A 24,243-nucleotide genomic window follows, 5' to 3' on the forward strand; every position below is an offset into this window, starting at 1 on the left:
ACTTTATCACTCTTTAAAGGCCCTGTATCTCCACGTGCAGTCACATTCTGAGGTCCCTGGAGGTCAGGGCTCCCATGTATGAGTCTTGGGGAAACAGTTCAGCTAATAACAGGGGACTGGGCCAGCACAGTTCGTGGATAAGGCCCCGGGACCCTGCAGTTCTCACAGTGTCGATCTGAGCCCCTGTGGGCATGAGAACACTGATATCCAGAGGAGGAGGAGATGGTGGTGAAGACGGATGGGAAACTTGGCTAAGTCTCTGTAGCTCAGTCTGTTCACTACAAACCAACCAAACCAAAGCCTGTATTTAAACACTCAACAGACTCCTAAACAAAGCTTCACTCTCACTGTCATCATCGCCAGCCATGCTGATATCCTGGCCACCAGAGCCCAGCAAGAAAGGGGATTCTGGTCCAGGCTTCCTGGGAGAAGGTTGGATGCAGGGCCAGCCTGGAAGGATAGACAGGGGCACCTTCCCATCTGGGCTTGAAGGCAAGACAGGAACCCACTCAGAAGCCAGAAGAAAGGGGAGTTTGAGCGGTGCAGTTACGGATGTTGGCCACCCTGATGAAGGAGAGAAGGACCATCCCTGGAAAACTCCCTGCCCGTCGAGTCCCTGGATGATGCCTTTTCATCTGGGTGCCCACATCAGATGCCTCATGCTGTGTGCTGGGCAGGACCCCCACCACTCGAAGATGCATCCCCAGCACCTTGCTCCTTGTCGGCCTCCTCTGCCTCCTCCTTCCTCTGGCTTCCACTGGAAGACGGTGTGGGGAGGGCAGGACTGGCAGCAGGAAGGAATGGGGTGAGCAGGCTGTGGAGCCAACCCACCTCCCCACACACAAAGGCCGAAGAAGAGGAGCAGATGCCACCTTGAGTTCTGAGACTGGCCCATGAAAAAGTTGTTGCTATTGTTCAGCCACTCGGCTGTGTCTGACTCTTGGTGACCCCATGGACTGCGGCATGCTTCACTATCTCCCAGAGTTTGCTCAAACTCATGTCCATTGAGTCAGTGATGCCATCCAACTATCTCATCCTCTGTCACCCCCTTCTTATCCTGCCTTCAATCTTTCCCAGAATTAGGGTCTTTTCCAGTGAGTCAGTTCTTCACATCAGGTGGCCGAAGTTTGGAGCTTCAGCATCAGTCTTTCCATTGAATATTCAGGACTGATTTCCTTTAGGATTGACGGTTTGATCTCCTTGCAGTCCAAGGGACTGGTTTGATCTCAAGAGTCTTCTCCAACACCACAGTTCAAAAGCATCAATTCTTCAGCGCTGCATAAAACAAGTGGGCACTGCTAAAACTCAAGGGGTGTAACTCCTCTTGGCTAGTTGGAAAGTGAGGGAAATAAGCACACACAGACTGCCACTGGGAGTTGATATTTATGGTTTAGATAAAGCTTTCAATTGTCTAATTCTATTCTGGGACTGCCCTGGTGGACGAGCTTATTAGAGGAGGCAGCCAGTCCATTCTCCAGAAGGCCAAGTGTCAGTGGACGCATGAAGGCTATTTTCTGAGCATCTGTGCTTTTCCAAGAACTGGCTGAGGACCAGACACCTTGGCTCAGCTCAGCAGTGGGCAGTTCCTCTAGAATCAAATCAGGTCCACTGTCCCTTACAAGGCTCCAGAATACTTAGACTAGTGACTCCAGAAAGTTTTGGATAAACCGCCCCATCCAGGAAAATATATCTGATCTTGCATGCTCAGTCACTCAGTAGTGTTTGACTCTTCGTGACACCATGGACTGGCTCCACCAGGACTCCACCATGGACTGGTTCCACCAGGCTCCTCTGTCCATGGGATTTCCCAGCAATAACAATGGAATGGGTTGCCATTTCCTTTTCCAGGGGACCTTCCGAATCCAGGGATCAAATCTGCCTCTCTTGCATTGGCGGGTGGATTCTTTACCACTGGACTACCAGGGAAGCCCAATATTTGAGTACTCACCCCCTATATGTGAATATACCTCTAACTTACATGCTAAGAGGCGGCATGGTAAAGTGGTTCAGGGCACAGGGTGTGGGAATAGCCCACCACTTTTGAAATCCTGGCTCTGGCCTCATGCAGTGTGTTGCCTCAACACTGAGAATATCTGTGCCTCTTCTTACTCATCTGTAAAATGGGGACAATGAATGGTAAACTTTCATCTTCCCTAACAGCAGTCAGTAGCTCCAACAAACTAACCAGAACATACAACCTATCTCCAGTGGGTCATTTTTTCTTTTAACAGCTGAAATTCTCTGCAAGATTTTTACCCAGGTAGGAAATTCAGTTTCTAGGTTAACTATTCCAAACAATTTTTATAGGTAGCAAACTTATATCACTTTTGGTAGGAGAAATCAAATCATGATGGAAACATTTAAAACTATTATCTTTGGACTTCCCTGGTGGCACAGTGGATAAGAATCTGCCTGCCAATGCATGGGTAATAAGGTTCTATCACTGGTCTGGGAAGATTCCACATGCCACGGGGCAACGAAGCCCGTGCACCTCAAATATTGAGCCTGTGCTCTAGAGCCCGTACTCTGCAGTAAGAGAAACCACTGCAATGAGAAGCTCACGCACCACCACTAGAGACCTCCTCGAGCAACTACAAAGACTCAGCACAGCCATAAAAAGAAAAATCATCTTCAAAAAGACTCTCCATTGCAGGAGCTCCTGTTGAAAGGTTGTTTCCAACTCAGGATTAAAATATCCCTTTAAGGGCATTTATTAATTATATTCATTATTTCTTTCAATATCTATTAAAGGCATGCTGCTGATGGACACTTGGAGTTGCAATAAAAGTCAGGAAATCTGGAACTGTGGCTTTCTGGGAAATAAAAGCAAGTAATTCGTCGTCAGAGGTCTTGTTTTCATAAACAAACCAGGCTGATGATGTACTGCAGCCTGAAAATGGTGGTAGCAGCTGTAAGCAGCACACGCCAGAGAGCAGAGTACATGCTCATTTGGCTGCAGAGTCTGCCCATCACTGGAGATTTCTGTCCTGGGCAGTCTCTAGAGAGAGGTACCTGCGTGATCTGGACCCACTTGCTTAGATGCGCCCTGCCCTCTCTTTTCTCCACCTTGTTGTCTTCACGTGAGGTTTTAAGAGTATCCTTGTCTGCATGCTGCTGTCTCCCATTCCATGGACAGAAGTGCCATGGTTCACACCCCCAGCCCCCTTCCCAGGAGCATTTGGGTCATTTCCAATCATTTGCTTTTACAAGCAACATGACAAAGAACAGCCTTGAGTTACTTTTCATAGTTTTGCCGAAGGTAACTTTTGTGTTACAAAAAAGGCTGAGCGTGGAAGAATTGATGCTTTCAAATTGTGGTGCTGGGGAAGGCTCTTGAGAGTCCCTTGAACTGCCAGGAGATTAAACCAGTCAATCCCAAAGGAAATCAACCCTGAATATTCATTGGAAGGGCTGATGCTGAAGCTCCAATACTTTGGTCACCTGATACAAAGAGCTGACTCATTAGAAAAGACCCTGATTCGGGGAAAGATTGGAGGCAAGAGGAGAAGTAGGCAGAGGAAGAGATGGTTAGATAACATCACTGGTTCAATGAACGTGAATTTGAGCAAACTATGGGAGATCGTGGAGGACATAGGAGCCTGGCATCCTGCAGTCCATGGGGTCGCACAACTTAGCGACTGAACAACATCTTTTGTGTAAATTCCTAGGAGTGGGTTTCTGAGTCAAAGGGCAAACACATATGAATTTGCCTAATCATTTCCAAACTCCCCTCTGTGGTTTTTGTAGGATGGAGTAGCATTTTAATAGAAACTTCTCTTGTAACACAAATGCCTTCAAATGAGTTCTGTAAATTGCTCTTTCCCATCCTTGAATGAAATCTTGGCCAAAGCTATATTTTTCTAAGAGCTTTGTGGCAATACATTTATTTTTAGGTATTATAAGTCCTGTCCTGTTTAACATCAAATTTTCTGTCTGGCACCCTTAAGGGCCTGCCTTAGGCTCAGGGTTTAGAGGGGGAGGGGAGGTGTGGCTGGATTTATCTCTATTCGTTTCTATTTTCCCATTTTGATTACAAAGGTGCCTCTGATTTTTCCAGGACTGAAACAGAGGCAGTGGAGAGGTAATGGGCACGAACGTTCTTGTTTGGCTTCGTGGTTGGCAGATTCTGAATGTGGCTGATGTAGACACACAGGGGTCTCCTCAGAACCACTGTCTCCTCCTCTCCACCCCCACCATGGACTCCCATCTGCAGCTTCCTGGTGTAGGCAGAGCCACTGCTAGCCCGTTGGCCACTTACTACTCCTTCCTTAGTCTCTAGCACTTGACAGTTGACACAGAGGTTGGCAAACTTTTTCCACATAGAGTCAGGTAGTAAACATCTCAATCTTTGACAATATGCTTTCCGTTTCATGCACTCAAGTCTGCTACTGGAGCAAGAAAGCACCCTGGACAACATGTGAACAATCACATGGCTGCATTCTAATGAAACCTTATTTAGAAAAAAGTAGATTTGGTCCACAGGCCTTAGTTTCTGACCCTTGGGACACCACATACAAACTCCTTCTGGGGGTCCTCTCTGGTGGGGTCCTTCTGCGGTGACTAAGATCTAGATTCCTGTAACAGGGGCACACCGTGCCCACTGAAAATAAGCACCTTGTCCATACCAGCAATAAAGACGGTAGTGACAAGATTTTTAGACTTGCCCCTCTCTTCTTTGAAGAGTCCAAGGAAAGGAAAAGAAGGACAAATTGTCTTAAACTAGTTTTTAATTATTATTAAGCTACAATTTACCACCACCCAAACTTCTTCCCTGGTGGCTCATGGTAAGGAATCTACCTGCCAAGCAGGAGACCCAGCATTCAATCCCTGGGTCAGGAAGATCCCCTGGAGAAGGAAACAGCAACCCACTCCAGTATTCTTGCCTGGAGAATCCCATGGACAGAGGAGCCTGGAGGGCTACAATCCATAGGGTCACAAAGAGTTGGACATGATTTAGCAACTAAACAACAATAACAAAATGTAAGATGATGATGATGCATCATTCAGAATGCTTTTGGCTGCAAGTAAACAGCAAACTATAGATTTAGAGTGGATCAAACAAGTAGGGGTTTATTTTTCCCCAAATCAAGAAGTCTTTTGAAATAGTTGGTAGTAGATCAACATCCCAGGGAAAGTCAGTGTCAGATCTCTGCTTTTTTACCCCTGACCTCTTGTTCAAAGTCAGAATTTGGCTAACCCTTTTAGAAGTCTTGTATTTTTATCAAAGGCAGGAAGGAGGAGAAATTATAATCCCGGCCACACCTGCCACCCTTATCAGAAAACACACACTGCCCCTGAAATCCCCCAGGAAACCACTTAAAGTCCCACTATCCATAGCTGTGTCCTTAGTCACAAAGCAAGTGACAGTGAAAAGATTCAGGCTGGAGAAAGAAGACTTGGGAAGATGTTTCAGGTTGATCACCCAACTGAAAATACACTGCCACAGGTCAGGAAACAGAATCATGACCATTGCCATCTTTCAAAAACTAGACACAGATGCACATAATGGGAATATTCCCCATACTCTGTGTACACACAAACTTTAACTTCCAATCAGGCTCGTAATGTTTCTATTTTAAATATGAAAAGACAGCCACAATCACCAGGAAAGCCTCTAGGTGAGATATAGAGACACTGACAAAACCTTGATAGAGGGAGCCCAGGAGAAACAGAGGCAAGGCAGGAAGACGAAAGAAAACTTCAAAAAAAATCACAATTTTTCTCACAGTAATGCAACTTTGAAACAAGAATAGGACACATCCAGAAGAGAAACATTCAGAGGAAAAGAAACTGCTCTTGAAAATTCAGATAGCAGAAATGAATATGGAATGTAGAATCAAAAGACAAAGAGATCAGAAATAGGAGAGACCACACAGAAAGGAGCAGTATCTGGATAACAGGAGGTCCAAAAGAGAGAATAGTTACAAAAAAATTTGTCAGAACTGAATGGCATGAAATTCTAGACTGAAGAGACGCACCAAGAATTCCAGCATAAACAAGACGCACCATCATGAAGTTTCAGAATACCAGGTCTAATAATATCACACTTCAGTTCAGTTCAGTTCAGTCGCTCAGTCGTGTCCGACTCTTTGCAACCCCATGAATCGCAGCATGCCAGGCCTCCCTGTCCATCACCAACTCCCGGAGTTCACTCAGACTCATGTCCATCAAGTCGGAGATGCCATCCAGCCATCTCATCCTCTGTCGTCCCCTTCTCCTTCTGCCCCCAATCCCTCCCAGCATCAGAGTCTTTTCCAATGAGTCAACTCTTTGCATCAGGTGGCCGAAGTACTGGAGTTTCAGCTTTAGCATCATTCCTTCCAAAGAAATCCCAGGGCTGATCTCCTTCAGAATGGACTGGTTGGATCTCCTTGCAGTCCAAGGGACTCTCAAGAGTCTTCTCCAACACCACGGTTCAAAAGCATCAATTCTTCAGTGCTCAGCTTTCTTCACTGTCCAACTCTCACAGCCATACATGACCACTGGAAAAACCATAGCCTTGACTAGATGGACCTTTGTTGGCAAAGTAATGTCTCTGCTTTTGAATATGCTGTCTAGGTTGGTCATAACTTTCCTTCCAAGGAGTAAGCGTCTTTTAATTTCATGACCGCAGTCACCATCTGCAGTGATTTTGGAGCCCAAAAATATAAAGTCTGACACTGTTTCCACAGTTTCCCCATCTATTTCCCATGAAGTGGTGGGGCCGGATGCCATGATCTTCGTTTTCTGAATGTTGAGTTTTAAGCCAACTTTTTCACTCTCCTCTTTCACTTTCATCAAGAGGCTTTTTAGTTCCTCTTCACTTTCTGCCATAACAGTGGTGTCATCTGCATATCTGAGGTTATTGATATTTCTCCCAGCAATCTTGATTCCAGCTTGTGCTTCTTCCAGCCCAGCATTTCTCATGATGTACTCTGCATAGAAGTTAAATAAGCAGGATGACAATATATAGCCTTGACGTACTCCTTTTCCTATTTGGAACCAGTCTGTTGTTCCATGTCCAGTTCTAACTGTTGCTTCCTGACCTGCATATAGGTTTCTCAAGAGACAGGTCAGGTGGTCTGGTATTCCTATCTCTTTCAGAATTTTCCACAGTTTATTGTGATCCACAGAGTCAAAGGCTTTGGCATAATCAATAAGGCAGAAATAGATATTTTTCTGGAACTCTCTTGCTTATCTCATATTTAATTCACATACAAAATAAGAAATCACAATTGAATTAGGCTTATGAAGAGCATCAAAGCAAAAGGTAATGTAAAGCTAGCTTCAAGACTCTGAGGGTACTTTATGTAGAAAACTCTAAAGTAAACACACACAAAAACTATTAGAATTAATGAGTGAATTCAGCACAGTTGAATGATATGAGATTAATGTACAAATATCTGCTGCTTTTCTATACACTAATGAACTAGCAGAAAGTTTTTAAAATCCAATTTAAAATTATGTCAAAAAGAATAAAATACCTAGGAAAAAATTAACCAAGGAAGTGAAAGACCTATACTCTGAAAATTATAAAACACTGATGAGGGAAACTGAAGATGATACAAAGGAAATGGAAAGACATCCAGAGTTCCTGAATTGGAAGAATTAATACTGTCAAAATGGCCATACTCCCCAAAGTAATCTACAGACTTAATATAACCCCTATCAAAATACCCATGATATTTTTCCCAGAACTGGAACAAATAGTCCTAAAATTCAGATGGACTCACAGAAGACCCCTAATTGTCAAAGCAATCTTAAGAAGAAAACAAAGCTGGAGGAACCACCCTCCCAAACTTCAGACTATATTATAAAGCTATCGTAATCAAAACGGTGTGGTAGTGGTACAAAAACAGACACACAGATCAGTGGAACAGAATAGGGAGCCCAGAAATAAACTAATGCACCTATGCCTATGGTCAATTAAACTATGACAAAGGAGGCAAGAATACACAATGGAGAAAAGACAGCCTCTTTAACAAGTTGTGCTTGGAAAACTGGACAGCTACATGTAAAACATGAGATTAGACTATTTCCTCACACCATATACAAAAATAAACTCAAAATAGTTTAAAGACTATTTTGTAAGACTGTTTTTGTAAATGTAAGACCTGAAACTATAAAACTCCTAGAAGAGATCACAAGTAGAACATTCTTTGGTATAAATCATAGCAGTATTTTTTTTGGATCTATTTCCTGAGGCAAAAGAAATAAAAGCAAGAATAAACAAATAGTGTCCGATTAAACTTAAAAGCTTTTGCACAGCAAAGGAAACCATTGACAAAATGAAAAGCCAATCTACAGAATGGGAGAAAATGTTTGTCAATACTATGACAAGGGGTTAATATCAAAAATATATGAACAGTTCATACAACTCAATATAAACATTTTTTTTAATGGCAAGAAGACCTGAATAGACATTTTCCCAAAGATATCATATAGATGGCCAAAAGGCACATGAAAATATGCTCAGCATTATTAATCATCAAAAAAAAGCAAAGCAAAACCACAATGAATATCACTTCACACCTGCTAGAATGAAAGTGAAAGTGAAAGTTGCTCAGCCGTGTCTGACTCTTTGCCACCTAGTGGACTATAGGGTCCATGGAATTCTCCAGGCTGGAATACTGCAGTGGGTAGCCTTTCCCTTCTCCAGGGGATCTTCCCATCCCAGGGATTGAACCCAGGTCTCCTACATTGCAGGCAGATTCATTACCAGCTGAACCAGAAGGGAAGCCCAGGAATACTGGGGTGGATAGCCTATCCCTTCCCCAGGGGATCTTCCCATCCCAGGGATCAAACCCAGGTCTCCTACATTGCAGGCAGATTCATTACCAGCTGAACCACAAGGGAAGCCCAGGAATACTGGGGTGGATAGCCTATCCCTTCTCCAGTGGATCTTCCCAATCCAGGAATCGAACTGGGGTCTCCTGTATTGCAGGCAGATTCTTTACCAACTGAGCTATCAGGGAAGCCCCCTGCTCGAATGGCCCTCATCAAAAAGTCTACAAGTAGCAAATATTGGCAAGGATGTAGAGGCAAGGAAACCTGTGTACACTGTTGTGGGAATGTAAATTGGTATGGCCATTATGGAAAGCAGTATGGAGGCTCCTCAAAACACAAAACAGAATTACCATATGATCCAACAATCCCATTCCTGGGCATATGTCCAAAGCAAGCAAAAACAGTAATTTGAAAAGGTGCAAGCACCCAATGTTCATAGCAGCATTATTTACCAAAGCCAAGATCGAGAAGCAACTCAAATGTCCATCAACAAAGTAATGGATAAAGATGATATGGTATGTGTGTATACATATGTATGTACACACACGCACATACACCAGAATATTACTCATCCATAAAAAGAATGAAATTTGGTTGGCCATTTGCAACAATAGAGAGGGGCCTAGAGACTATCATGCTTAGCGAAATAGGCCAGAGAAAGACAAGCAGTGCATGATATGACTTAGACGTAAAATCTAAAAAACAAAACAAAGGAATATATATAACAAAACAGAAACAGATTCACAGATACAGAAACCATACTAGGGGTTACCAGTGGGGAGAGCGAAGTGGGGATTGGCAAGATCAGGGAAGGGGATTAAGAGATTAAAAACTACTATGTATAACATAGATAACCAACAGGATATATTTTGTATAGCAAAGGGAGTTATAGCCATTATCTTATAATAACATTTAACAGAGTATAATATGTAAAAAATACTGAATCACTATGATGTACATCTGAAACTAATATGATGTTGTAAATCAACTATACTTCAATAATAAAGAAAAAAAGTGGAGTTTCTCTACTCACTCTTGGGTGCAGCTCAGAGGTGGTGCTAACCAAAGGAGCCACAGGAAATAAGTGACTACCAGTGACCACTGGCTGTGCTGACCCCCAGATCTGCCCCCCCCCACAGACCTCTGGTGAATCTGGGTTGGAGCATGAGGCCCGGATTTGAGGTTCAGCAGGTCCCTTCCTTCCTGGAGGCCTGAACATAAATACTGGGATTTCTGTTCTGCAGCCAGCCTCATGGTTCATAAGCCTAGGACAGTAAGCGTTCAAAGAGGCAGAGATGAGCTGGTTCCAACTGCAGTGCCCACTCAGACATGGAGGGGAAGGTAAGGATCCCTCCTCTACCAACAGCCCAGTCATTGGGCACTGCAGTGTCTCCTGTTTGGGTGGAGTGAGCAAGGAGGAGGGGTAATGGAAGTCACGTCTTACAGGATGAATGAGCCAAAATGCACATACACTTACTGATCAAAGGATGACAGAAAACATTTGATATTTTTTGCAATTTGTGTATACTGGAGAATTGATGTTATGGAGACTATAAGCAAACGGTCACATAGGGAATTCTTAAACACACATGGGGGCCACCCTTGGGTGAACGTGGTTATGGGTTAGATGACATGTCAGTGTCCGTGGACCAGGAACTTGGCAGTTTCGTGACCTTGGCAGCCCCACTCCTCCACATCACACGGCGTCGGCCACTCAAAGGGTTTTGAAAATCCTTATGCTCAGAGCATTTGATCTTCAAAGGAAGTTTTGTGGTTGTTTTTAACCTCAAACAAAATCTCCCTTTGCCCCCCAACCATTTTGTCCCAGTGCTTACAAGTCACATCTTCCTCTTCCAGAAAAAAGTTCAAAGTACACACAGCAATGGCTCACTCCGGACTGACTCACAGAGGCTTTCGTGAGTTAGATTCTAGAACACTCCAGGAAGTTAGGACTTGGGAAGCAGAGCTTTAAAACTCTGCTTTGTGACTCCTGAGCCAAAATGATGCTCTTAAGTGCATTTGGTGGTAGAGAATAATCATTTTTTTATTCCTCACATATTAGCCCAGCCTGGGCCAGCCTTGGTTACAGGCAGGAGGGATGTAGTGGCCACAGTACACTGTGCTGATGCCAATGGCTCTGAAGCCTCCTGGGACACGGCCTGACAGCTTCTCTGCCAGTGGCTGCAGGACCACAAACGCAACCTCTGTTAGCCCTCACCCAGGACCCACAGGAGTGGGCGATAAATGCCCAGCTCCCTCTCCCTTCAACTGGAACAGCTGAGTCTAGGCACCATTCCCTCTCAAGAGATCCTGGGGGACTGAGCCCACCACCCACACCTGTAACCTCTCCCTCCCAACACTTCCCCTCCCCGCACTGCCCCAACCTCTGTGCACCATTCCTGGAATCACCTCTCGAGTGAACTGCCCACCTCACATCCTTTCTCTGTTTCCAAGGGAACCCAACCCAAGGCACCATCTAAGTGGTTGCCTGCACCCTGCCTCCTCTCAGGCACCCCGAGTTTAACTTCCCTTTCTAACTCAGAAACTCTCCTCCACATATTTAACTCCCCGCCCCCAACTCCTCACACCCTGCACACCCTTGGCCTAAAGCATGTTTTCACACTTTGCAAGGCCTTTGTTCTAATAGAATTGAATCTCAAAGCACAATTAAAAAACAGATGAAGAGGGATGGTATGGGGAGGGAGGAGGGAGGGGGGTTCAGGATGGGGAACACGTGTACACCCGTGGTGGATTCATGTTGTTGTATGGCAAAACCAATAAAATATTGTAAAGTAATTAACCTTCAATTAAAATAAATAAATTTATATTAAAAAAATAAAAACAGATGAAGGTGAATCAGCTCTTCCTGTTGTTCAGTTGCCAAGTTGTGTCTGACTCTTTGCAACCCCAGGGACTGAAGCACACCAGGCTTCTCTGTCCTTCACTATCTCCCAGAGTGTGCTCAAACTCATGTCCATTGAGTCAATGATGCCATCCAAACATCTCATACTCTGTCACCCTCTTCTCCTCCTGCCCTCAATCTTTCCCATCATCAGGGGCTTTTCCAATGAGTTGGCTCTTCGAGTCAGCTCCATATATATATATATATCCCTTCCATCTCAAGCTCACCTCCTCCATCCCAACACTCTAGGTCATCACAGAGCACCCAGCTGAGCCCCCTGTGCTATACAGCAAAGCAATTATACTCCAATTAAAAACTTTTAAAAAATAAAAATTAAAAAAACAAAACTTTATGTTTCTGAGGAAATTTTGTTAACAATAAAGAAAACAAGAAATTTCTCTTAAAAAACAAAACAAAACAAAACAGATGAATGAGGAATTGCGTCAAAAACCGGGCACATCAGAGTGACTCCCCACAGCCCAGGACGCTGGTGCTGTGTGCTCTCCGGCCACAGCCTTCACCTGTCTGGTTTCATCCTGGAACGTGGGCCCCCTTTCGAAAGGGGTCTTTATCCAAGCCCATCACCAAACATTCTGTTTACTGTCTTTACAATCTATCTTCTCAATAAGCACATAGATCCTAGGAAAACAAGGGCTGTCTTGGTGGAGTTGACTGTCACATCTCAGGGCTTGGAATAGGGCCTGGTATACAGTAGGTGCGTAATAAATATGCCAAATGAAGGAATAAATCATGCTCATCCTTTGAATCTAGTTCAAGATTCTCTCATCTCTTCAGAGCCCAGGCACTTGAGTTAGAAGTGCCTTACAGCATCTGGCAAGAACTAGGACATTAGGAACAAGACAGCATTGCAACAATCAAGAGACCCACAAGCACAGGCCTGTTGCCACAGCCCGCTCCGGCCCACACGGATGCTTCTGACAGACAGTCTCCCTACTGCTCTGAGCAGTCACTACAGGCCTGCTGAGCTGCAGTGCTGAGTTGCCAGGATTTCAGATCCCTGGTACTCCTGGCTTTTGGAAGCAGATAATATTTTGTTGGGGGAGGGGCTCTGTCCTGTGTATTGCTGGGCTCCACCTACCAGATGCCAGTGTCACCCCCCAAATTGTGACAGCCAAAAACATCCCAGAAGCAGAAGATATTAAGAAGAGGGGGCAAGAGTACATACACAGAAAAACTATACAAAAAAGATTTTCATGACCCAGATAACCACGATGGTATGATCACTCACCTAAAGCAAGACATCCTGGAATGTGAAGTCAAGTGGGCCTTAGGAAGCATCACTACGAACAAAGCTAGTGGAGGTGATGGAATTCCAGTTGAGCTATTTCAAATCCTAAAAGATGATGTTGTGAAAGTGCTGCACTCAATATGCCAGCAAATTTGGAAAACACAGCAGTGGCCACAGGACTGGAAAAGGTGAGTTTTCATTCCAATCCCAAAGAAAGGCAATCACACGGACCACAGCCTGGTCTAACTCAATGAAACTAAGCCATGCCCTGTGAGGCCATCCAAGACGGGGGGGTCATGGTAAAGAGGTCTGACAGAATGTGGTCCACTGGAGAAGGGAGTGGCAAACCACTTCAGTATTCTTACCTTGAGAACCCCATGAACAGTATGAAAAGAATGTTCATAATACCACAGAACTGCACTCATCTCACACTCTAGCAAAGTAATGCTCAAATTCTCCAAGCCAGGCTTCAACAGAACGTGAACCATGAACTTCCAGATGTTCAAGCTGGATTTAGAAAAGGCAGGGGAACCAGAGATCAAATTACCAATATCCGTTGGATCACTGAAAAAGCAAGAGAATTCCAGAAAAACATATACTTCTGCTTTACTGACTATGCCAAAGCCTTTGACTGCGTGGATCACAACAAATTGTGGAAAATTCTTAAAGAGATGGGAATACCAGACCACTTTACCTGCCTTCTGAGAAATATGTATGCAGAACAAGAAACAACAGTTAGAACTGGACATGGAACAAAAGACTGGTTCCAAATTGGGAAAGGAGTATGTCAAGGCTGTATATTGTCACTCTGCTTATTTAACCTACATGCAGAGTACATCATGTGAAATGCTGGGCTAAATGAAGCACAAGCTGGAATCAAGATTGCCAGGAGAAATATCAATAACCTCAGACAGGTAGATGACATCACCCTTATGGCAGAAAGTGAAGAAGAACTAAAGAGCCTCTTGATGAAAGTGAAAGAAGAGAGTGAAAAAGCTGGATTAAAACTCAACATTCAGAAAACTAAGATCATGGCATCCGGTCCCATCACTTCATGATAAATAGATGGGGAAACAATGGAAAGAGTGAGAGACTTCATTTTCTCGGGCTCCAAAATCACTGCAGATGGTGACTGCAGCCATGAAATTAAAAGACACTTGCTCCTTGGATGAAAAGCTATGACCAACCTAGACAGCATATTAAAAAGCAGAGACATTACTTTGACAAAAAAGGTCCATCTAGTCAAAGCTATGGTTTTTCCAGTAGTCATGTATGCATGTGAGAGTTGGACTATAAAGAAAACTGACAACAAAGAATTGATGCTTTTGAACCATGGTGTTGGAGAAGACTCTTGAGAGTCTCCTGGACTGAAAGGAGATCCAACCAGTCCATCCTAGAGGAAATCAGTCCTAAATATTCATTGGAAAGACTGATGGTGAAGCTGAAACTCCAATACTTTAGCCACCTGATGAGAACTGACTCATTGGAAAAGACCCTGATGCTGGGAAAGATTGAAGGTGGGAAGAGAAGGGACAACAGAGAATGAGAGGGTTGGATGGCATCATGGACTCAATGGACATGGGCTTGAATAAGCTCCAGGAGTTGGTGATGGACAGGGAAGCCTGGTGTACTGCAATACATGGGGTCACAAAGAGCTGGACACAACTGAGCAACTGAACTGAACTGACTACACTTAAAAATATCTCCATGGATTGCCCAGTGACCCCTGCAGGACAGTTTCCCAGACTGTGACCTGACCTGCCAGATCCAACCAGTCCATTCTAAAGGAGATCAGTCCTGGGTGTTCATTGGAAGGACTGATGCTAAAGCTGAAATTCCAATACTTTGTTTGGCCACCTCATGCGAAGAGTTGACTCACTGGAAAAGACTCTGATGCTGGGAGGGATTGCGGGCAGGAGGAGAAGGGGACGACAGAGGATGAGATGGCTGGATGGCATCACCAACTCGATGGACATGAGTTTGAGTGAACTCCGGGAGTTGGTGATGGACAGGAAGCCTGGCGTGCTGCAATTCATGGGGTCACAAAGAGCCAACACGAGTGAGCGACTGAACTGAGTTAGGCTTACTTGCTACCTCTGATGTAAAGCTCGATACCAGCACCTTTTGAGAGGGCTGGAAGCCCAGAAGCCAACACTCACATCACTCACATTTCCTTTTTTTCTTCTTTTAAAGAATTTTTTTGATGTGGACCATTTCTAAACTCTTTATGAATTTGTTACAGTATTGTTTCTGTTTTATGTTTTGGCTTTTTGGCCCCAAGGCATGTACGATCTTAGCTTAGTGACCAGGGATCAGACCTGCAAACTTTGCATGGGAAGGCAAATCCCCAACCACTGGACTGCCTAGGAAATTTCTGCTTTAGTGAAAATGACCACTATCCTCTTGAAGACAGCAGGCTGCAAAACAAGTGTTACTAGAACCAATTGTAACAACTTCTTATCTGTGCTGGAAGAGTGCCCAGATGGTGGCACCCATCAAACAAACAAATGGATACATTTTGGCAACAAGGTAACCACAGGATGGGTGAGGAAGCCCCGGAAACTTTGGCAAACAGAAAAGTGGAACATCTGCAGAATCTTATCATCTAAAATATGGCACTTAGATGTGTATGTCTCTTAAACTTTCATTTTCCTAGTAATTCATTTCCATTGATTTACAAATTACTGCTCAGGACAGACTGCAAATTTCAAAAGGACGAAGTCAGCACAGAGAATTTTGAACAGCAGGGCTTTAGAGCTCTTGCTCTGCACAAAGTGCATACCACCTTTCCAAATTGCCAAATGCAAGCAAGCGTCTGGAACACAACTTTCTGGAGGTAGAGATTTCCTAAACAGTCAGCACGCGTGCTAAGTAACCAGCCATATGCGACTCCTTGGGACCCTATGGACGATAGCCTGCCAGGCTCCTCTTCCATGGGATTCTCCAGGCAAGAATACTGCAGTCGGATGTCATTTCCTCCCTCAGGGGATCTTCCCCATCCAGGCTTTTCTTCCCCACCCAGGCTTTGAACCCATGTCTCTTACATCTCCTGTGTTGGCAGGCAGGTTCTTTACTACTAGCGGTACCTCACACTTAACCAACCAGGCTTCAGGAAGAAGAAAGAACCTGCTGCTTCCGCTCAGGAAATCACATGGCAGAGGAGACTGTCTCTGTCACGGCCTGCAAACAGCATCCCAGGGCTGAGACCAGCCTGGCCACTGAAGGGGCGGGGGTGGGAGATGCAATCCAGGGCAGACTCCCAGGCCTCGGTGCAGACTGTCCTGTCCGGTCGGTCTGGATTGGGTCTTGGGAATCTGAATTTTTAACCAACTCTACAAAGTGTGCTTGCTTCCCAGGTGGCTCAGTGGTAAAGAATCTGCCTGGATCGGGAAGACCCCCTGGAGTAGGAGCTGGCAACCCACTCCAGTATTCTTGCCTGAAAAACCCCATGGCCAGAGGAGCCTGGAGGGCTACAGTCCATGGTGCTGCAGAAGAGTCGAACAGAACTGAGAGACTAAACAACAGCCAGGTGTGTTTGGTCCCCACCCCGCCCCCCGTGGCCAGCTGGTTTACAAAGCAAGAACTCCGGCTCTGGCCTTCCAACCAGCACCACGCGGCCTGCCTGCTTCCCATGGCCTAAACCAGGTTCCGCATCTTCACAGACCCCACGTGACGTACCTGCAAGCAGCTGCTGAAAATTAGAGCTATCGGAAGGGCTCACAAACAAAAGAGATTATAATCACTGAGTGTTGGGGCTTCTAGAAGGCATCTCAGGTCCCCCAGTCCAATCCCCTAATTTACAGGTGAGGAAACTGAGGCCCGAGCAGCTGGAGAACTTGCTCATCCACACCAGTATTTGGCGAGCAGACTTTCCGGGACCAGCACCAGAAACGCCTAATCCCCCAAGGCTGACAAGCGGGAGACGGTGGCTTGTCAGGCTGAGAAAAGCTAATGAATTTCCCCAGGAGACAGCTCAATGTAGCAAAGATGGCTCTGAACGTTCCCTCTGCGGCTTGGGGGATCCACACCTCCTTCACAAAGCAGCAGCTTACCAATTCCATTCCGGCAGCACATCCTGCCTTGAAAGGGAGTCAGAGCTGATTATCCCGCTCCCCTGAGGCTGCCTGGAAAACTTGGATTCGATCCTTTCCACCCTTTCCCCCCACGGTGCCACTTTCTGAAGGGGCTGCTTTGTGGTTGTTCTCTTGGGCTTCTGGCACAGGGTTGGCAGGGCAGACAAACTGAAGCAGTTTTCAACCCCCTCCCAAGAAGGCCATTTATCCAGCACAGGGCTGAGGTGGGCTGGAGGTCTACAGGGTCCCTGCTATTGTGTTAGTTGCTCTGCTGCTGCTGCTGCTAAGTCACTTCAGTCGTGTCCGACTCTGTGCAACCCCATAGACGGCAGCCCACCAGGCTCCCCCGTCCCTGGGATTCTCCAGGCAAGAACATGGGAGTGGGTTGCCGTTTCCTTCTCCAATGCATGAACGTGAAAAGTCAAAGTGAAGTCGCTCAGTCATGTCTGACTCTTAGCGACCCCATGGACTGCAGCCTACCAGGCTCCTCCATCCATAGGATTTTCCAGGCAAGAATACTGGAGTGGGTTGCCCTGTCCAACTCTTTGTGACCCCACGGACTGTAGCCCACCAGGCTGCTCTGTCCATGGGGATTCTCCAGGCAAGAATACTGGAGTGGGTAACCATTCCCTTCTACAGGGGATCTTCCTGACCCAGGGATTGAACCTGCATCTCCTGCATTGCAGGCAGATTCTTTACCATCTGAGCCTGCGGGGTCCTTAGGAGGGCCGGGTATAAATCCTCCTGTGCGTCCTCAGACGAGTGTGAGATGGAGTGAGAGGTTCCCACTGCCCTTTACGATGAAGCCAGCCCAGGGCACCACCCCTTAACACTGCAGACAGTCCTCTTCATCTTCCTAAACCGGCAGGACTGAGATTGTGTGTTTCCACATACAGGTATATGATGCACCGTATAATAAAACTCAGAAACACGCAACCTGATACCTGTGCAGGGCAGCAAGCATTAACTCAGAAACAAACCTACTAGCTTTGTTTCTCCCCTGTAGTGATGTTATCCCTCCAATAGTCTCTTTACTCTTCGAGAACTCCAAGAGCAAAAAAAAAAAAAACCTATTTTTTATTAAGTAGTGATAGATTAAAAAAAAAAGTCAAATAGTCCATCTGGGCCAGGAGATGAGGAACGGAAGCCACGTGACAGCCAGTCCAACCGTGTGCCACACACACATTTCCCACAGCTTGGGAAATGGCCCGGAATATGGCACACACACCCTTACTCACACTGCGTGTGTGTGTGCAATCCAGCTCTTTGTCACCCCATGGACTGTAGTCTACCAGGCTCCTCTGTCCATGGGATTCTTCAGGCAGGAATACTGGAGTGGGATGCCATGCTCTCCTGCAGGGAATCTTCCCAACTCGGACTGAACCTGCGTGTCTTAAGTCTCCTGCATTGGCAGGCACATTCTTTACCAGTAGCTCCACCTGGGAAGCCCTACTCGCACTGCACCATCGTGATGTATGCACAAGGCACGGAAGCCCAGGTGGGCCATCCACCTGCCTCACAGGTGTGTTCCGTTCCCCAGGTGGTATCTAGTGTCACTATTGAACAATGATTCCAGTGTCAACATCCAGCCTGGGCTGGGCAGGCAGGGCAGAGAGAGTGTAAGGAGGGACCTGTGACAGATGGCAGGGGAGCCAAGTGTATGCAGAAGGCCCATTGTTCATCCTAAACGGGGGCTCTTAGGCTCAAGGGAGCAGTGGCTTGCTCACCATCAGATAAGACCCAATGCCTCCCTCTGCTGCCCTCTGCTTGGGGCCGGGGCGAGAGTCAGCAGCCATGACCCCCAACCTCAGCCCAGGGGGACCCTGAATCCAAAGGCTTGACCTGCTCCTTTCAGTGTCTGAGACATAAAATAAACCCCAAGGTGTTCTGCTCCACCCCACGGGGAAGGGAAAATTGTGTCACCTCTAAAGTCCTCTCCTCAGGTCCAACACAGTCCACTGTGAACACAGCCCACCGTGGAGAAGAAATCAACCATAGCAGTGGCTCAACTAGACCTTCCTCTTTTGGTTTCAGCTACACTGGGTTCAGCGATCATTCTAGGAGCAAACAGGAAGCCCAGAGGAGGTCAAGCCACCTTCTGACAACACAGGAAGCCAGGCAGAAGTCAAGAAAGGGCTGTGGATGCTTCACGGAAAAGCATGTGTATTTCGTATCATAGATTCCATTGAAAGGGGAGGACAGATGCCTTCCAAAGTCTTTATGACATGAAATGCAAGCTTACACCATGAGTATCTGTGAGTCATAGGTATTTAAACACCAGTAATCGGAGCCTGCCTAAGTGGGCTTTTCCCAGGTTATGCAATGATTCCAGCAATTCTGGAATTAATGCAACATGACAAGAGGCATTTTAAAATTTTAAGTGATTACTCTCTAGTGAGGAAACAGACAATGAAATACAGAAAATAACCCCAAACCTTCCCCTCCTCGACCTCCTGCCCTGTCCCACAGTGCAATATTGTGTCACAGACTGTGTCAACGTAGCGCCAAAACCACCATGTGCTGTGGCCTTTGATGAAAATTACAGTTGAATTCCAAATTAAAATAATAGGCAATTAAAAGATGGGAGAGAATGAAAGGAAAAAGATCCACAGAATGATAAACTTAGAATGAACTTGAGTGGATTAAATTATGTGTCCCCCTGAACCACCACCAAACAGAAAAGTTAAAACCCTGAACCCATGACCTGTCTTGAGAGTTAAAATCAAGCCACAACGAGGTTGGACTGGGTCAGGACAGGTCCTAATCCAATGACTGCTGTTCTCATAAGAGGAGGCCGATTTGGACATAGAAGCACACAAGGGGTCTGGGGTGGGGGAGTGATGTTACAGGAAGACAGAGGAAGGGATGGGAGGATGCAAGTAGGAGCCAAGAAACAGCACGGACTGCCTGGAGCCACCAGCAGCTGGAAGAGGCAGGAAGGATCCACCCTCAGAGCCTTTGGAGGGAGTGCAGTCCTGCTGACACTTTGATTTTGAACTCCTGGCCTCCAGAACTGTGAGAGTACGTTTCTATCGTTCTAAGTCACCTAGTTTGTGTTCTTCCATTACAGCAGCTGCAGAAAACTTAAAATATTATCAACCAGTGGGAAAGGGTAAGCACAGGGAGGTTGTCACCTGCCCATCGTCACGTATGAAATATCACTAGGACCCAGGACACGGCAGTGGCTCCAGGGTGCTTCCCACTATGCCCAAGTCATTCACAGGCAAATGAAGGTGGTTCTTTAAAAACAAAAGTCATTGCAGGGACTTCGCTGGTGGTCCAGTGGCCAAGACTCCATGCTCCCATTGGAGGGGGCCAAGGTTCAATTCCTCATCAGGGAACTAGATTTACAACTAAACATCCTGCATGCAACAACGAGGAGTTTGCACACCACAGCTACATGCTGTAACTAAAGATCCCTGATGCCTCAAGACCCAGTGCAGCCAAATAAATAAACAAACATTTTGGTGGGGCGGGGAGGGCAGGGGAAGTCACTGCATTTCAAATAGCAGCATGCAGAGCAGTGAAATCTTCAGACTGTGGACCCAGGTAGACCTGATGGTTAAAGTCAGCCCAGCTGTTCACCAGCGTGGCCTCGGACAAATGACCTGGCTTCTCTGAGCCTCAGTTTCCCCATCTGAAAACCGACTCAAACAACCGTACGTACTTCACAGGGCTGGTGAGAGTAAGAATGAGGTAATCTGGGCAAAATGCTTAGCGTGGTGTTCAGCACCCAATCAGCCTGAAATCAAGGTTAGCTATCAATACACAGTCGTTAACAATTTCTCAGATTCTGCCTCTCCAAGTTGTTTGGAGCAGATTCCTGAGCTTGGTATTTCACGGTCCTCTGTAAGGAGACCTTTGATGTTGAATTATTATTCCAAAGCTCAGGAAGGGCAACTTCCCCCACCTCAAGGAGCTAGTGGGAACCTGGTTTTGGTTTCTGGCTCTTTCCAGGCGAGTCATCCATCCTGGCTTCATTGTCTTTAGTCATTTACCTTCTCAATTTGCTCCATCAAATTTCTTCTTGTTGGCCTTTTTCCAGCCTCCCCTGAAGTGAGTTTAATGTAATCTGGGGACACTGGGTGGCTTATTCTGAAAAAGGCATACCTTTAAATTGTATATGAAGGATATATCATATCTTCAGTCCAAAGTCTTTCAGGTAACTGTGAACTGAGAAGCCAATGAGCCCATGTGCTATGATTGAAATGTGCATCCCCTAATAATTCGTGAGCTCTTTACCTTCAAATGTTTAAACCCCAAAATCACTTTGCTGTCTGTTTTATCCATATTAGTGGAGATGACAGAAAATCTTTCAACAGAAACCCAAAAGCCTTTTTGAAGCCATTACCAGGTACAAAGCCTCAGACCTTTAGCTTCTCTGGTTGGATTTATTGTGTCAGCATGAAAGTCTTTTTTAAAAAAATAATGGAAATTGCTGTAATTATAATCACTTTAGAACACCATTATTATTATTAATAAGACCAAATTACATGGTTCAAGCAGCTGCTGGTTCTCTCCTGTTAGAAGGAAGTCATGTAATGGTATCAGAGCCCCAGCTCTCATCTCCATGCCAACGTGGGGCTGCTCACACACGTGCTTCCGGGTGGACGCCTGTGATGTCTTGGAAGGGTGTCAGGCTGAAAGAGGGACCCCAGCTCTTGATTAACGCACCCAGGGACTAAGCACATTCCCAGCCTTTCCCAGGAGAGAGCAAGGAGCATGGGGCTCTGGTTCCTGTTGAATCTTCTTGTACGTTCTCTCCCACGCACACCTGGATCCAATTATTCAGGATGCCGAGGCTTGAGCATCACCCTGAAGGAAGGGGATGCACGGAGAGGTGGCTGGGTCTGGGAGAGTCCAGTCTGGGTCATATGTTAAGTTCCTAGTATCTGAGGGTGCACAGTTCGGGGATCTCTGGTTGATGAGAAAAACAAGTGGCCCAAAACCAAAGAAAATAAGTCAGAAGGGAGGAAGTGAAGGGACCCAGTGTTTGCCAGGTCATTGAGAACTTGGATTCTGGAGTCCAATGGCCTGGGTTCAACTTGTGCTGCTTTCTAGAGCTTTGCTTTTGCCTTGTCCCACTGCCGTGGGAAAGCCACTCAACTCCAAGCTTCAGCTGTGCTGTCTACTAGATGGGGGTAAGAACTTGGGGCCCTTTTGAGGATTCCTGGGGAAGGCACCTGTAAGGCATGTAACACAAGGGGAGCCCTCCACACGATCCATGACTATCCCTTCATTTTCAAAAGATTCTCTTGAATCTACAACTCCATTTTTCTCTCCACCTAAGCAAGTTTTATTTTAGGCTTCAGAAAATCAGCAGAGCACATATGCAGGACTCTTGGCAATTAACAGAGCAGAAAAACTTCCATTAAGTTCAGAAGTCACCTACAGCTGCCCCCTCTTGCCTGTTATAGACCCCCAGTTAGTGGTCTGAGATGTTTCAGGAGGAGGCAGACAGAATGAATTCTGATTTACTTGTCATTAACACCTAAGAGTTTACAGTAGGCATTTGGAATGAGCACACATGAATTCTGCTATAAAGCAGCTTATTACTAAATCAGGCCAAGGAAAAGGCACAGAATATTTCATTTCCCGTCAAATGTAAAAATTAAATCTGGATTGTTAAAAAGAGCCTTCCCTGGAAACATGAGAATGTATAACTGAGAAGTAACCTTGAATGAACTACTTCCTTGGCCTCAGTAAAGACAGCAGCATAAGATACTCAATGCATTCTTCTTAATTCAATAAACTTCGTCATTTTAGAGTAAAGGTGATTGGACTAATTAATAAAGACAAACTATTATTTGAGAGTCCCTTGGACAGCAAGAAGATCCAGCCAGTCCATCCTAAAGGATATCAGTCTTGAATATTCTTTGGAAGCACTGATACTGAAACTCCAATACTTTGGCCACCTAATGCGAAGAACTGACTCATTTAAAAAGACCCTGATGCTGGGAATGATTGAAGGCATGAGGAGAAGGGGACAACAGAGGTTGAGATGGTTGGATGGCATCACCGACTCAATGGACATGAGTTTGAGTAAACTCTGGGAGTTGGTGATGGACAGGGAGGCCTGGTGTGCTGCAGTCCATGGGGTCGAAAAGAGATATTACTGATCGACTGAACTGAACTGAACTTTGGGTGTCAGGACCCACATTGCCCAGATTAATTTTTGTTGTTGAGTCACTCAGTTCTGTACAAGGGATTTCCCACGCAAGAATACTGGAGTAGATTGGTATAGCTGAAAAAATTCTCTTCCACTCAAAACATCAAGACACACATTCCCAGGTGGTAATGATTATTTGTTCCAAAAGATTATCCTTGGGCCACAAGAGAGGTCCACCCTCAATATCTTAGCGAAATCTCCTGAAAAATGAAATGTACCAGACTCTCACTGCCAGCGCATGATCTCACGTGGTGGCCTTCACCAGTACCAACCTCTCCTGGCCAAGTTAAGCTTTGTCAGCTGACTCCCTCCCCCTCAACTTCCCACTGCCCCCCAGCCATCCTCCACCGGAGATGCCAAAAACAGCCCTTAGATGAAAGGCAACCAGAATCAAAGTTTTGAGCCGCAATACATTTTTGAAGGCTTTTTTCTTTTCAACTAATTAAACAAGTATAGAAGTTATTCAGTGGGGTTTCTTTTTTTAAAGAGATTAGCATGGCATGTCTTTCCTCTTAAGAAAGTCTTGAATAATTTAATTAGAATTACACCGAAGTCATGAGTATGTGCTATTTATGGAGGAATCACAGCTGAATTAAAAACCAAATGACAATGTTAAAAATAAAAATAAAGCATCTTCAGACAGCATATTCAATCGATAAGAAAAACTTGACTTGAAATCACAGATTGAGTAGTTTGGAAGGAGGAGGGGAGCCAAATCTACTCCTAGGATTTGGTTTTTCTTAAAATGACCCGGCCTGGGCACATGGGTTTCTTGCTACAAAAAAGTGCTAATAACTGAAAATCAGGATAAGATCGCTGTTTGATTTTAATTTGTCATTGGGAGACCACTTGGTCTCCGGAAGCCTGACTCAGCCCATGTTTTTTCCCAGTCCCTTTACTGCATTTAGCACGTTCCATACACGTGCATAGACTCTTCATCAGTGCTGAGGACCCGGGCAGCCTGGAGCCGCTGGGCAGCTCGGAGGAAACTGACAAGCCAACTCGGAGAGAGCAAAGTGGCGCCGTGGAAGCACGGCTCCTTCCACCGGCAGCCAGCGAGCCAGCCTGCTAAGACAGCGTTACT

At 45.6% G+C, this 24,243-nt stretch overlaps 1 protein-coding gene across 2 annotated transcripts in view; it reads right to left on the reverse strand.

The window, feature by feature from the left end:
* Positions 1-24,243, reverse strand: part of BACE2 (beta-secretase 2) — a 107,701-nt gene that overhangs the window by 82,223 nt on the left and 1,235 nt on the right. The window lies entirely within an intron of this gene.

The sequence above is a fragment of the Bos grunniens genome, chromosome 1 (genome assembly GCF_055505025.1).
Source record: "Bos grunniens cultivar Pamir isolate PY7600 chromosome 1, Bosgru_T2T1.0, whole genome shotgun sequence".
In the NCBI taxonomy this organism is placed as follows: domain Eukaryota; kingdom Metazoa; phylum Chordata; class Mammalia; order Artiodactyla; family Bovidae; genus Bos; species Bos grunniens.